This window comes from Pinus tabuliformis, chromosome 2_2 (assembly GCF_031772625.1).
Source record: "Pinus tabuliformis cultivar Carrire ecotype Pingquan chromosome 2_2, CPIR1, whole genome shotgun sequence".
Taxonomy (NCBI): Eukaryota; Viridiplantae; Streptophyta; class Pinopsida; order Pinales; family Pinaceae; genus Pinus; species Pinus tabuliformis.
In genome coordinates, this window is record NC_142300.1 from 711,656,505 (window position 1) to 711,673,640 (window position 17,136).

A 17,136-nucleotide genomic window follows, 5' to 3' on the forward strand; every position below is an offset into this window, starting at 1 on the left:
GGAGCTAGTTGCACCACTCACCTTTGTTTATTTTGATAGACATTGCCGAGGAAGTGTTTTGTCTGAGGTGCAGGCAGAACAATCTTTGGTAACCTGGAAATTTTTCGCTATACCTGGGGGTATCCAAACCTTTTGGCATGCAAGCGAAGAGCGACCATTTATTTTTTTAAATTTGTAGGTCCTCTAACCCTTTAAACTCGTAGGATTGGTCGTTTCCTAACTTGCATAAAGAAAGGATGCGGGGCAAAGCTTTGAAAAAATGTCGTTTTATATGACTAGATCGAGCAGTTTTAACGCGGAATTCAAGCTCGTTAAAAAATAAACATAAACAATGAGCAAACGTTCCCCCAGAGTTTAAGCTCATTAAAAAATGAACCAATTTCCAGTAAATAACCATCGTGAATGTATTATCATCAGCCTTTGAAGCCTTGGTCGTGTTCTCATCATCACCTCCACTCTGTATTGGCCAATCATTCACCTCCATTTGATTGTTTACCCTTTTTGAGGAATAGCTGTGAAGAGTGATCCTGCTAGCCATCCTTGTGACACTGCCATGATTTGGCAAATTCCAAACCTTACCTGGAATTAGCTGCTACCCGAATTTATCACTCGTTCCTCAAAAAACGAGTCTCCTTTAAGATCTTTTCAACTGACTCGTAAAATATGAAAAGATGGCCGATCAATTGGCCTCTCCAGTTCGTTAAAGTGACCGGAAGTGCTATCCCTCCTTTAGCTTTTAATCTTTTGGACCTGAGGGATTATTACACAAAAAGATCGAGTGCTTGTTTTTTTCGGCTCGTTAAAATTACCGAAAATTCATCCCTTTTGTATTATTTTATACTTTTTCGGACTTAAGGGATTATATGATGAAAAAGGATTGTTGGAGTTTCCTTTACGTCCCTTTTTAGACTCTCTAAAATTGGAAAGGACCGAGTTATCTTTTTCGTTAAACTCGTTAAAACCGAATAGTGACAAACTTGTCCATACGGACAAGAACGAGTTTCACTATCGCTAGGCTCGTTAAAACATAGCGATGGGTTTGCCCAAAGGGAAAATTATAGAACAATCATATGTTATCCTCCTGAAGCTTGACAAAAATAAAGAGGTACTGGTCAGCAACAACTGGGGAAAAATTGGGAAGAAAACTTGAAAAAATTTTATTGGTAGCAAGTCGCTCTTGAACATGACACTTTCACTTTGCATCCGAGTCGGGTTGGGTTGTTCCGTTCATTGGTCATATCACCATTGGTCCATCACACCATCCATATTTGGGGTTAATGCTACCAATCCATCATGTCAGTGTCACCGATATGTTCAAGAGAAGTCGCTCAGAGAATTCACCTGTGTCTCATCCACTGCAATACATTTACGCTCCATTCTTTCATGACCGCCACCTTGAACCTTATGTCATCAAATCGTTTTCACCTCCATTAAAATCATTTGCTCCATTCTGTGTCATTGGTGTGGGATTCACTAAGGCCCTCCTATGACGGATCACTTCTTGTCGACATCAGCTCATTATCCAGGAAGTCAATCTAGGAACAACCCTTTCAGTACTTTGAAGCTTGCATGCCTCAATGGAAAGTTTCTCACTTCCGGTGACAGGTTTACATCAATGGCCTTCAACCGAAAGATTTTGCATGGTGTTCGATGCCAAGTCCCTTATTCACACCACGTGGATTGTACTGTAGTACCTTGAGGGTCATCATCATTATCGGTGATTCCTCTCGTGCCTATTAACAGCTTACATCATTGGCCGGTAATCAGGCGATGTCTTTCCATGTTCGACTCCAGAACATCTCTCACAAGGATCGACTTGTACTTTGAGTGAAGATCGAACGAGATTGAAGACCCCGGATCTAGTTTCATCCATTCGGGCTGTGATATATATTCAGGAAAATAAAGACATCAAATGTACATCATTGCTGCACAGATAATCATCCAACCTAAGGGATGATGGCTCTACTAGAATCATCAGTCTGCACACAGACGATTGTCTGTCTTATGTACATGAAAATGAATTTATAAAAGCTGAGCATGGGAATGCCGGCCTCAGCTAGATCATGAAAATATTATGAAGATAATGTGTTGTATTGTATCTTATTACAGGTCGCCTTCCAGCTCGAAAAAACTTCAGATCCTCATGATAAAGCATTTCACCTGACGTCAAAAGATTAACGACCTCATGCTTTAGGGGGAAACTGTTATAGACATTTTTGGGCACTGCAACCCCAATCATAAATGTCCATAAACCAAGGGCTCTTAAGTCCCTAAAAGTGTTGTTCCAACCCCTAAAAGAACATGGTCAGCTGATTACATCATCTCCCAGAAGTTCTCCATGAAAAACTACTCAGAACTGGTCAAAATTTGACCATCTCACCTGCTCCATGGTCAAAGTGTGCTGCATCCCACCTAAATGCACACAAGAAGTGCGATGCATACTGAAAAAACCTTCTATTGGGTGTGATGGGTGAGAGTGGACAAATGGCAGGGTCAATCTGCAAGGTGGAGGATCATGGAATCTTCCAAAAACTTCTCCTGTGACACTTGCCTCTCTGCATTCGCCTAGGGATGAGTAAGAGATCATCAATCTCCAAGTGGAATCAAGAAATATCAGAGAGAGGACACTAATCAAATCTCAAAAGCTGACTCACCCCCCTTGCAAACATCTATATATGGATCCCTCATCCCAGAGATCCAGAGGCTGGAATTTCGTATCTTGTAAGGAAGTGCTGCTGGTTTCTTGGTGTAACATCATAGTGTTGGGTGATCTAAGCTTTTCATGAGGTGAAGAAGGGATTTCTTGCTGAGAGGATGATGCTTGGTCAGAACAATTGGTTGTAATCCTCTTTGCTATTCTTGATTATTAATAAAGCTATTCAAGTTTTCCTCCACATTCTTGTATGATTGATGATATATGCATTTGCGTGGTCAATATATATCTGGTCCTATATTGTTTATGATAGTAGATCTCTGTTCTTGGATAGTGTTATGCTGCTTTGATTCCACAGGTGCTCTTTGAAGCTGGGTAGACAAGGAAGCCAGTGGAAAAGATCTATCAGAAGGGAGAGGAATCAAGCAAGGAACCAAGCGCAAGATAGAGGTTGGTCTCCTTTATTCCCCTCTTATCTACTTCTCATAAAGGAAAACGAAAGTGGTTTTAGTTTGTTTGTTTCTAAGGTAGCTACCAGCCTTAGTGGGACTAGCAGCTCTGCATAGACACTAGATTTCCCGATAACAATGTTGGTTTGGAAGATATTTCCATTTAAAGGATTTAGTTATCATTGTTGTCACAATTTCTTTTTATAATTTATTCCTAGATGTATAAAGACAACATAATATCAGCATGTAGAGGGGAGACGCTTAGAGCAATGTTTGAATAATAATAAAACAATTCATTATTTAGATTTTATTTTTAGTTGAGTTTTATGAATTTTATAGTGTGTGATTTAATGTAGTAATTTCCCTTTTTATTGGTTTCTTTTAATTAGCTTAATTAATTTAATTAATTCTTGCCACCAATGTAGAAAGTGTTGATATAAAACAATATCAACACTATATTCTATGGATGCACGACCCACTCCAATAGAACAAATTTCTACATAATTGATATAGATTCTTTAATTCCTTCTTGTGAAATGTATTTTCTTTTATTTATTTTTAAATGTTTGCATTTTGAATTGGGTTGCAATCATGTTGTTAAATAAATGTGCTCAATGTGATGTTTACATTTGCTGGTCATAGTAGAGGTGAACATAATCTTGGTAAGGAATTGTCATTTCTTTCTGCTTATGTGATTATGTAATTTACTTTCTGCAAGTGTGAATCTACTTCTTTGCAAGCGTGAATTTTATTTTTCTACCAGTGTGCTATTTACTTTCCTAGAAAGAGTGGATTTGATTGCAAGTGTGGGTTGGAATCTAGATACTATAAAACATTTCCAAATCTTGTGAGTTGTCTACATTCCCTCCACAAAAGTAATCATTGATACTACAATTGTAAATCGAACCAATGAAAGTAGAAAGTGTGATTTGCATATATAGTGCACAAGAACTTGCAAGTTCAATATAAACCTTGGGTTGCAATTAAATGCATAGTCTCTTGGTTATCTTTCTAAGAAATTTACAGGTAATTAAAAGGCCTATCATTTTTGGTGGTGTTGTTGGGGAGTTATAAAAGGAATATTTTTTCTTGCATTGGTTTGAATTTCATATTTTTGCATGCATGGAAACTTGCTTTGTTTTGTTGTTTTTAGAGAACATGATGTAGGTCATTTAGATACATTGATATATTTCCTGAATATTTTTGGGGTGTAATAAGAGCCAACCATAGTACTAACCTTTGTTTTACAAGAAGCTTGGAATAATAAAAAGAAAATAATATATAATTAATGAAGAAGAGCCAAGGGGATGTCAAAGCCTTCAAGCTTGAGGTATGAGATGCATGGTGAGTTTCATGGATTTGGTAGCTTTGCAAATCATAATTTTTCTATTAGTAAATTCTTCTTTTTTCATTCTCCCCACTCCTCCCTCCCTCATCACACCTAGTAACTTTGTTCTGGGGAGATGAACACTAAATGAATGAATCAATGTTTAAGAAATTAATGGTTGGAAATAGTACTTGAGTCTTCTTGGTAAAGTTTCATTACATGTCTCATCTCCTCCAATTTCTTGGTAAAATACTATTGTAGGATTGACATTCGTATATAATGTATATATACCATTCTTCTATAGTACTAGCGAGCATCATGGTTGGGTGCCTAGGCGTCTTGATAGATGGGAATATGTCCATAGGATGACGAATGGTTCAATGCTTACATCAAGGTTGATGTTTTTCCTTGGAGTACAATTGGTTCCCAATCAACTTATACCAGTGTTCAACTTAAAGGTACAATTGGTTCTCAACTATTATATTTCTTTAAATCACATTCTTATAATAAAATGATATGATAATCACTATTCCAAAAAAAACTCCAGATGAAAATGCTAAATTTTTTTTTGTAGCATTTTAATTTTTTCAAATTCCCTAAAAATAGAGTCTAAACATCATATTTGCCACCTCAAATCATCACATTCATATTTCAAGTAATGGGAGCTTCATGGAATCCCACAATGGTTATTTCAACATCCTATTACTGCCATATCATTGATACTAGACTATACTTAAAAACATAAATTGATTGATCATATGTTTCTAGCATGCTTGCTTGGTAAATTTACTAAAACAGAGTTGGAATAGTCCTATTTTGAGAGAATATAAGGGAATTTAAAAAGAAAAAAACTCTACCTGAAATAGCCCTTGAAATCTTGTTTCTAACCCAATTTGAATTTCTCGATTTGGATATCAAATGAAAAAGGTATGATCAAAACACTCATTCATTGTCAAAACAAGAAATTCAGGACATAGTCGAGAGAGAATTGAACAATTAATTTTTGGATCCCTAAATGGATATAAATTTCAAGCCCATTTTTACGATATATTCTCATATGAATCTAGTTTACAAAACAATTTGAATCACTTAGTTTTGATGCCATTTGATAAAGTTATGCCAAAAGTACTAATTGCTTGTCCTAAATATGCACTGCTCAAACAATGCTTCTTAGTCTATTCTTCAATTATTATTGTCCTTAAAACATGTTTCTGCTAGAGATACATACATAAATATATTTTCATTGCCATTGGGAATCATATCAATGCATCATCAAATGAAAAATTTACACCTAAATTTGTGATTGTTGGTCTAGGACAAAGAAAAAAATCAACTATAAAATTTTACTTGAAAATTTCAGAATAAAGATAGCAAGAAGAGTTGCAGATCCTCTCACTAAGATCTTCTTCTATCATCATTCAATAATTGTCTTGATGATGGATCCCTGTTGGGGTTTGAAACGTTGACAAGTATGATTATTACTATGGATACTAAGAGATTCAACTTACAAAAAAAAAAAAAAAACAACAACAACAACAACAAGTATGTCATGCAAACTATTCAAAAGAAGATTTTACAGAGCATATTGGGTTGTTTTTGAAACATATTTCTATTGGAGATATGACTTTGAATATACTTTCATCTTGAATTGGAATCACTCTAATTTCACATAAAATGAAGAAGTTATTAGCAAAACACTTCCATGAAGTCGAGCTAGCCAACACTCAATAGGTAAAACAATTTCCATCCACAATTTTTTATGCTAACTAATGTGAAAATTTGAGAAATATACTAAAACGACTTGTACATGTATCTTTATCTGTGATAGTGAAGGGTAAATTGGTGTTGTAACTATTTCTCAACAATTGTTGAAATTCCCTGAGAGGCCAATTATTGCTACAACTCTATTCACCATTCTTGCAACTTTGCCTTACCATTGTTTCTATCACAATTGTTATAACTTTGGGTTTCTTTCTCCATTGCTACAAATCTTCCTCAAGTTCATTGTTGCAACTGTAGGTTGATGTTATTGTTTCTACAACTATGAATCATTTTTTTTCAACTCCTATCACAGTTGTTTCAACTCTTAAAGATTCCAACTACTGCAACTCACTATTGCAACACCTCCAAAGTCCTAACAGGACTAAGGTCAATCCAAGCACAAATGATCCTTGAATGAAAACAATTCATGCAAAAGGACATCAAATAGGAGGATTTTAGTCCTTAATAGCACCATGATTTGAAGCTCAAAATCCAGGAAGCTTGGTCCAACAGTATCTCAGCTAAAAGAAAAGACAAGAAGAATTTTTCATCAAGGTTACAGATGGATCAAAGAACTAGTGAAGTTAATAATTGATGTAAATATGAAAGTGAATACCATAGATTTAGAAATCAAGTCTCATCACTACATTTACAATTCCCTTATTGCAAAAGAATCCTTTCAATGAGACTTTCTATTCATCATGCTCATTCATCAGTACCATGGTATGCCCATGCATTTCCTTCTTCATAGCTCAAAATAATTTCATTCAAAAGTGTATATATTTTCTTATATGGTTTCCTTTGAAGATTAATATTTTCTGCTACCACTAAATCACAACTTTATCATAATCACTTCCTATTTCCTATTCTAACCACCCCTAAACTATAGATTAAATTCATTTAGCTCACTTACAATGTTGAGTCACCTTGTTAGCATATTCTCTTCCATTATAAATTCGCTAGTGAAAACCTATCTCAGGCATCATCAAACCTTGGAATGTTTGAAAAATAGCTTGCTAGTAGGCATTCCATAAAAAAATGAAAAATGAAAAAGTAAAATAATAATTTTAATTTTGAAAACCCTTTGGGTGCAATTACACAAATCTTGTTTGAAAACCAACTTGTTGGCAGAAGATATCTTGCAAGTAGAAATGAAAGTTTTGTTGATGGTGTTAGAACTTCCAACATTCAAGGGATCTCCCCAATATAAAGTCCCAAATAGACCTCACACCGTTTACAGTAGGAGTCCCAACAGTGGGTGGTATTGTTTTTCCTTGACTGCAAAAATGCGCAGAGTGGAGTATGGTAACTTTGGGTGAGAGTAAGTGTGCGACACTATGGAGAGTCAAGTGAGATGCATGAAGGTTCCAACACACGAAGGGAAAAGGAGGTGCACCCTTTGGAAACCTGTAATAGTACATAAATATAAAGGAACGCATGGGCATAATGACATCACAAGCTAAGATGTGGAATAATCCACAAGTTAAAGTGGTGAATTAATACATTAACACACATTCAATAAGATTCATACAATTTCAAATGAAATAGTTCATAAGCATAAATGTAAGTTAAATAAAATACATTGCAAATAGAACAAGAATCGTCCTACTATATTCATAACATATGCATGAAAGATTTTTGGCTCTGATTTTATTATTATAAGTGAAAGTTCCATTCATAAATACAGCATTCATGAACCACTAGTCCCAATCGTGGAACATTAAATTCAAGAACACCTGCTCCTCCAAAGAACTCTACACTACAGAAGCCAAGGGTCTTCACAATACTCCCAATCTCCTACTAATACTAAGCCTAGCTGAACTCTTGGCTCCTAAAATCCCCTTACATGAGTTATGAGGTTCTATTTATAACAAGGGGGGATTACTCTTCAAGTCCCCTTTGTGATGTTTGGAATACCCTCATGACTCTTCAAATTATTTACAAAATGACTGCTTACATTACATCATGACTCTTCACATTCCAATATTGACCCTTGGAATTTCACTCACAACACAATTACAAATAATATTACAATTTACACTTGTACCCATATAAGAAAAAATAGGGTAGAGACAACTTGAAATCCTAACAAGACAAAACACTACGATTCTTGAGATTGGGGAAACTCTATCTCAACAATTTTGACTTGATGCTTCTTGGTCACATATTGGTGCCAAGGTTGGTATTGTGCGATGAAATCCACAAGCTACATAATGATATCTGGTTGGAAGTAGAATCTTGCCTCCGTGGCATCTGGTTACAATGATTTGTAACCAATTTCAACCTCCTTCTTAAGCATGACCAACCTTGTTCTAATTTGGACAAGACCACCAATGTAGTTTTACATTTTTGGTCTGTTGAATGCCAAATATTCCTCAGTGGAAATCTGTCTCAGCTGCTCCAAGTACTCTTCGATCTCTTTCCTGACCTGGTTCCTGGGTTTCTCTTTGGTGAGCGAACCAAATGATGGGATATTCTGTGCATTCACCAAGAAATCCAAACTACTAAAAAACCATACATATGAGGCATGAATGTTGCCAATGAATGAGGCGATCTGCTTGTTGTTTTGAATCAACATCCAAAATTTTTCTTTCTCCAACTCTTCTTGTGGTTTCATTCTCTTCACTAAGTCAAGAGATGCCCATTTGTATCTCATTGTCCACTCTTGCACATAGGAAATGGCAGCTTGTATGTTCTTGAGAATTTTGACAAACTCTTTTCTCTGTTGTTGTAAGCCATGCAAACAGAAAACTAATTTATGTATGGTGACAAACCCCTGATATAGCTTATTCAAGGTTTCTCCAAGTGTTGATACTTTAGAAAGTATCACTACTCTCATATCCTCTAAGTAAACCTATATAGAAACTACATTCTATGCCACCACTTGGAGTTGTTCTGCCACTTGCCTAGAAGCTTGCAAGTTTTGTGCCAACTTCTAATTCTCAATTGTCAAACGTTGAATTTTTGATCTTGTCGCTCTTGCATAAGCCAAGCTGGCTTTGAAAATGGAATTTTCATGCTTCTTAGTGTCCAAAACTATCACCCTTTCTCTAACAAATACAGGTGATGCGTGATCATCCAAAAAGTGCTTTCTCCGTGCTTGTATAATCCTCCTTTGGAACTCATCTAATGATAGATTGTAAACATCCATTACCATTTCACGATTAAGGGGAACAACACTCCCTTCCTCGCTTGGGGCTGGCTATACGGTTGGAGGTGGTGAAGACTGAGGGATGACCTGTGATGTACTTGGCATTAGATCAACATCTTCATTCTATGGCTCCTGTTCCATCTTCATGTCGTTACTTCAATTGAATTCTCAATCTATTGAGCAAGCTCCAGATCTTGCATCTGTTCACCTTCCTCCTCAACTACTGGTTGGCTTTGTTCCTTCTCTTTAACCACTATCGACAGTGTTTCCTCTGTCATTGTGCCCTTCCTTTTTTCTTCTTTCTGCTTCTACTTCTATTTTCTTTCTCTCCTCCTCAATTGTTGTTCTTCCTTCAGCGTCTGCTCTGTCTCCTACAACTTCAATTCTTCTTCCTACAACCTCTTTTATCTCTTCATTTGCTCTTCTCTCTATATCCTTTGCTTCCTCTTTTATTATGTTGCCAAAGATTCTTTCATGATAATAGTATCTTCTTTCATCTTGCAACTTTGTTCTCCATTTGGAATGTCAATAATCTTCCTCTTTCCCTTGTCCTGCATGGGATTACTTCCTTTTGCTATTGTTTCTTACAAAGTTGCTGCTATCTATGGATGAGCCTGTGAATTCTGTACTAAACTGACTAGATCACGGAGTCTAGAGGCACTGGAGAAATACATCCATGGATCCTCATCTAGCCAATGGAATGTCCCACCTATCCACTGAAAGTAAACTCCCACACAATGGTCTTTATAAATGCCACAGGGATCATAAATATTAAGGTCTTGAGTACCAAATTCAAACTTCGCTATGTCCTTTCTCTTGGCATCTGCGAATTTCAAGTTATTTTTCTCGTATAATCCAATTTGCAAAGGAAGAGTGGGCCATGGTGCTTTCTTCTTCATGTGCAATGTTGCTGAAAATCCTGTTACAAGATGGTATGATACTCTTTGCATGACAAGCTTATATGTGGCATGTTAGTGCCTGTCAGTCATGTCAGTCCCCAGTGATCAAATATGCTCTTTCAAAGCTTTTGCTAGGGTCTTAGGTCAATTTTTTTATGGTTTCAGTAGGTGTTCAAATAAAAAATTTTGATAATTGGTTGTTGAGTCTTGGTTAGTTCTACTCCCTTCAGTAATCATGGTTCTCATTAATTGTCATGGTCATTTCATTGTTGGTCTCAGATCAATTGAAGTGTCAGCATATAAGACTTGGTCTAGAGTTTCCACCAGTGTTGTCATTACTATGTCCAAATTCAAAGAAAAGAGCCATCATTGTTATGTGCCTTAAGTCTTCACACCAAGGGAGACAACATGTATAAAGGCAATAAAAGGTATCAAGTAACATTTATGAAGATATTACTACAAAAGGAAGGGTATATTATCATCCTTTGACATATACAAGAAAAGGTGTTTTTGTAAGTTTTAAAGACTTCCAAACATTTTTTTTCATCATTAACATGTAAAAAAGACCCCAATTGATCATCCATAGCCCAAAAGACTCATTCAGCATAGAATCTCACTCCGATTGTGCATCTCAAACTCTCATGCTACGTTTTTACCCTACTCGCTACACTTTCATACAGACGCTAAATTTTCTGGCAAGGGTGTCTTGAAACACCTCTCCAAGCACTTTCTCAAATGGGTGAGTGTATTCTCATCTCATTACAAGTATGTCAAAGGAAAACACGACCTGAACAAAGTGAAATTTTTAGTTTGAAGGTGTGGAACACTCTCCCAGGGTTTCCACACTACGTTTTAAGTTTTCTCACTCCGTGAGTTAATTGGAACATAGATAAACTAGCATACCCACATTTCCTATCCTTCCTCACACTGATATACATTTACCCTATAATTTCTAACCCTTGTCATTCATCCCCATAGCTTCTATGGAAAACCCTAGACCCCACGCTACATTTTCAACAGAAAGGGTAGCGTGGACTGTGTAAAAATTATTCGCTGCCCTTCCCATCACTCCCTATCCTATTTCTCACTTACTTAAGGTCCCTATGACCCCTACCCACCTCTAAAATTTTTTCCATTGCTTAATTCCCTCCCTAACTACTCTTTCCCCTCACTTCAAATTACAAAACCTAAATCCCCAATTTCCCTAATTAAAACTTTGTTTTTTCCATTCCTCATAATCTAGTTTGATGTGCAACATTTGAACATGGAAACTGAAAAGAAAAACTACAAAAAGAGAGGAAAAGTGTCAAGGTTTGAACCCCTTAACACTCAAGAGTTGGTCTCCTCACCATTTTCTAAGCACTGTTTCCAGAATGTTGATTTCCAAGGGTTTTGTGAGCAAATCCAACAAGTGGGTTATCATGCTAAACTAACCATCCCATTTGCCACAAAACTTAGAGGAGATAAGGTCATGATTGTAGGGGTGGACTTCATCATTTCATCAGAGACAATATCTTCTGCCACAGGGATACCAAACAGTGGGGAAAAGTGGTTCAAAAACTTAGATTTGGACACTTCAAATTATAGGGCTTTCATCAAAATTCAGTTCAAAGAGGCTCCCAAGAGTATTTTTCCTTTTGGACTGTTGCTTGAAATTTTTTCTCCATTAATGAAGTTCATCATGAAATATTTTACATGTGAGGGAAGGTTTTCAGCAGTATATAAATATCATATCAGATTGTTGATGCAGTTCACTGGTGTAAAGCCTCTCAACCTACCTCACTACCTCTACAAAAATTTGGTCAGGATAACAAAGAAAGTGAAAAATAGAAAGGGTGATCACCAAGCTAGTCTCTACCACCATGCTTCAATTAAAATCATTTTCCTAAACCAGCTTGAACAGAGGAACATCTCTTGGGAAACCTTCATGCAATCCACAATATTTTTGCCTTCTACTAGTCAACCTACTAGCCATAGTACACCACCAGCATCATCCAAACCAAGGGAGGTTGGCTCATCTAGCAGAGTTTTAGTGAAGAAGACACCTAGGGAAGAAATCACTCAGACCTACATTAGAGGGAAGAGGCTTGTGTTTTATCCTAGAGAAGAGGAAAGGGCCAAGCTTACTTCAGTTGATAGGGAATCATCTCCACATCACCATGAGACATCATTCCATGAACATATTCATGAAAAACAAAAAAAATCATTGAAGAAACTTGTCATGGAGAAATAGGCTGAGATCGGAGGTTTTAAGGATGATTTGCCTAAATCCAACTACATGATTGTATTTTTGGAGTAGGAAAATAGGCAACTCAAAGTGAATCAAATGCTAATGTCAAAACCTAGAATGGGTGTAGAGGATGAGCTAGGCATAGGTAAGAAAGTTATTGGTTTAGAGAAAATGGAGGAAACTAAAGTTCAATTCAATATAAAGAGGCCTAGAACCAAGGGCATGAAGAGGAAAGGAGACCAAATGAGTGAGCCATCTACACCTTTGGAGCAGCCAGACATTAACAAATCCATTGAACCTGATTTTGAGAAGGATAGGGAGTATTTGTTGGATAAAGTTAATTGCCACTTGGAGAAACTCCTTGAAAGGGCGAATAGAGCCACCAACTTGCAAAGGCACATGGCTAGGAATTGCTACACCTAGAACAAGATTTGTCAAATTATCGTTAAGATCATGAAGGCAAAACTCAAGAAAACGCTAAAGAAGCTCAAGAAGAAGGATAACTTGGAATTGCTTGTTGATGCATCCTTGATAGTTTGACTTATCTTTTAGAGTGTCAATGGAGAAACTTTTGAGCAATTTTGGCAAATTTTTGAATTTTTGGGCATTTCCCCAATTTTTAGTAGGTTTTGGCGAGAAGAGGGAGCGTGGGCCACGCTACGTTTTTGTTGGGGGCCTCTATTTGACAAATGGATTAGTGTTATGGATTCCTTTTGACCTCTACATCAATCCTAGAAAACCAGACTTCCATTACAACATGATTTGGCAAGTCAAAAAGTAAAAAAAGTGCGTAAAACACACCTTTCTGCCCTACTTTTGAGCAGCACACTAAGCTTTTGGTGTAGCTATGGGAGAATTGAGTTTTCGAGGGCTAGAATCAGTATTTTTCAGTGCTTGAGGACTCTATGGTGTAATAGAGACACATAGATTTCGAATGAGCTATCATGAACTAAATTTGGAGCATAGAAACCCCTCCAAAATTCTCTTGAAAATTGCATGCTATGTTTTCTGCAAGCATGCTACATTTTCAGGCAATTTGCTACGTTTTTGCCTGGAACTCATTTTTCTTAGTTTGCTGAGTCTAGTTTGAATTTTTCTGATGTAATTCTTATTTTATGAGTTGAAATGGTGTAATAGGAGGTAAATAAGATTGTTAGTGTAATTTTCGTGTAATTTTAGGCCTCATTTATGATGATCAGTTTAGTCAAAGTTTAAAAGGAGGATTTGTTTTAACCTCCCTAGACATTAGCGTTTGTTGAGCACTTCATGTAATCGGTTCCTAAACTGAAGGATTCAACCCTGAGAGAGGGGAAATCATTATTTGGTCTATTTGTATCTAGTTTTCAGCCAAATTCAGGGTTCAACATCAGTGAGTAGAACTCTTGGAGCTTGTACTTCATCACTTTTTTACAGGATCAAAGGACAGTCGCAACTATTATTTAGGAATTCTTGTGTTGTGAGTTTGAGATAATGTTTTTTCCCTGTTATAGTTTTATACGAATGATAATTTCATCTTCTTCCATATCTATGCTTTTCAGTGACTTTCCTAAGAGGTTTTAAACAAAATTCTTAAGTTTAAGCTCCGTTTTGTTATGAATTTCATGTTTATGTCACCTATCTTTTGATAAATGAATTCATGCTTTCCATGCTCATTTTGATATTTTATTTTCCACCCTACACTACATTGACAAAACCGCAAAGTATCACAAAGGCATACGTACCCAACTCCTTTATATTTCTTGCAACTTAAACCTTTGATCTTTTGACCTAGTTACTTGGTTTTCCCTCCTAATCTAGAAAAACCTTAAAGTCTTCAAAACCCTAGCGCTAAACATATCTAGCCTAATATCTTTTTCCCACTCTAGTTATCATTGGTTGTGAGCTCATAGAGAGAGCCCTCTTTGGTTTGGCAGGGCTAGCTGCTAAACCATAAGTGGTCTGAGGTTACCTCCTTCGATCTGCTTTCTTAGCCTTGGAATATTATGGAGGATAACATGGCATACATGGGTGAAAAATGTAGAGGCTTCTCTTCGCCAAACACTCTAACGAAGGTGCCACTTAGGGAGGCATACCAATCTGTGATGTTTGCTATTGCCTTTATTTCTTCTTGTGGCATGCAAGGTGGATCTTCTTCAAAGATGAGATTGTACAGTGGGATGATGAAGTGGTCACTTGGTTGTGACATTACTCCTTGATAGCTACCATCTGAAATAAACTTGCAATATATATGTACGTTAGGCTCTCGTGGTGTCCATGTCTAGTTCATGCTAGGGAACTGCGAAACTTTGCAGATCAGTACACTACACGCTTTTTTAGCTTAGCGAGGGGTTGTGTGGTTTATGGGTTGCCTTCCATGATTGTGTAGTTTCTGAGCGCAAGGATGACTGCAAGTCAGGATTGCGCAATTCCCCTCATGAAGGCTGCTTTCCCTCAAGAATTGCGCAGTTTCTAGAGGCAAGCCCAGACCTGTTGTGAGACCAATTTGGGAGATCAACTTGTGACTTAGAAAGATCAGCTAAGTCTGAAACAAGCAAGTACAAGCATAAATGAAAAGATAAGTCTCAGTCAAATCATGAATACATGGATTAGTGCAAGATTAGCTCCTATGGATAAGAAGGAAGGCTCCCAAATCAAATCATAGGAAAATTTTTGGAGGGTGGTTTTAACCACTACAACAATTTCATATTCAAGTTTCAACTACCCTTTGAAAAATGATTCACAAGTTTCACATAGAAGATTGTTCCACATCTTAGTCTACAACTTACATGGTGATCCAAGATCTCAAGCTCAAAATTATTATTCATGTATAATTTTACATCATTGTGGACCATCTTAGGCTATTATACACTTATTGAAATGTTCCAATTATGTTGTTACAAGAGTTGGTATTGTTATAAGTGTAATCATGGTGGTACTTCACTTGTTGCAACACCTATCAATGAGATACCACAACATCTATCAATGAGCTATTGTAGTACCTATTAGGTAAGTAAATGTTTCTTATTTTTCTTTATTTAATCTAATCTCATTACATGCTATAGATTTGTATTTGGAAATGTTTGGCTTCTACCTTACTTCCACATATTTTTCAATTGCTTCAAGGTGGACAATCTCTTTAGTTTTGGGGGGAAAATACCATCACCTTTACATCCCATAACATTCCTCATCATCCTTATTCAACGCAACTCCAATATTGATGCATGAAAAGGATGAAAAGATACCTTATAGAGCATCTCTATTTCCACACAAGAATTAGTAGTAATAAAGATTTCCTCGTTGTCACCACATAAGAACCCACAAAGATAAAAATGCATTTTCGCTACTCCACAAGAAGTAGTAACAAAAAATAGGCATATAAAAGGGACAACTAACATTTTCTAATTCCATATTTCTCTTTCTTGATCCATGATCATCTTCAGGTCAACATTTTTATGCAACATATCCCATTTGATGAGAATATTAGCCTTTAACGAAAGGATACAGTTTGGAGGAGGAAGGAAAATTTTTATTTAGAAAGGAATATGCTTCTCCACAAGAACCTGCAACAGAAGAAGTTATAGAAGCCATTCCTACATCAAAATATGTCCTCATCCTTGAGTTTGGGTATGTACAATAATAGTTTTCATATTTCAATGGACATAAATAATTCTTTAGCATTAATGACATAAGGAAGCTCTATTACTATTACACAAGCACAAGTAATAGAAAATTATGTTATTTCTACAAAAGGACCAACGACAAGAAATAAATTATCACCATCTCATGAGTCATGATTTACTACTACTACTCTAGTTATAATTATTGTTGCTACTCTGATTTTAGATACATAAAAAGATATCTTGAGATCTGTGCATCATATGCTTATGATGTTCTTGAGAAAAAGGAATGAAATAAATAAGTATTCTTGTAGAAGTTCAATAAACATAAATTTGCAACAAAAGGATAAAAGAAGCTTGTTTCTACTCTTACAACACTCTTGTTGCAACTCCTTCTATAGGGTTTCTGCAACTCCATTAGATTTGTTTCAAGATCATTAAAATTGCTTTGGGATGGTAATTTTGAAATTGGGAGGATGCTTTATGAAAATTCACAACAATTATTTGAAACAAATGAAAAATGTTAACAATAGAAAGAGGCACATAGTGGAAATATAAGTGTAGCTAGAGTATGAATAATACAAAGGTACTAGATTGCATGAGGACATGCAATAATTTTGGCTAGGCGAGATGACAGGCCTCAAAATTAGCATCTTTTCACACCCTCTTTTCATTATTATTAATTCCTTTTCAGTAGCATATAACCCTATATTGGCCCATTCTAATAATTATATGATATATTAGACATAAAGTGTTTTCCATTGCATTTCCTCATTATTTTATACTAATTTGTGATTGAACTTTGAAAAATATCATACTTTTAGTTATCTTTGAGTTAATTTGCAAATACAATGTGCTAGACATGTTGTTGTGTAGGTTGTGATGTTTCCACAAGGGATGTTTTGGTTATAATTGTTGTGACTCAGAACTATGTTGTTGCAAATCGAGTCACACTCATGTTGTTGCACGTTGTTACAACTCCACAACATTGCTACAACTTTGACTACATTTCTACAATTCTGACAATTTTCAGGAAGTCAACTTATGATATGATTTTCGGGCAAATGAAG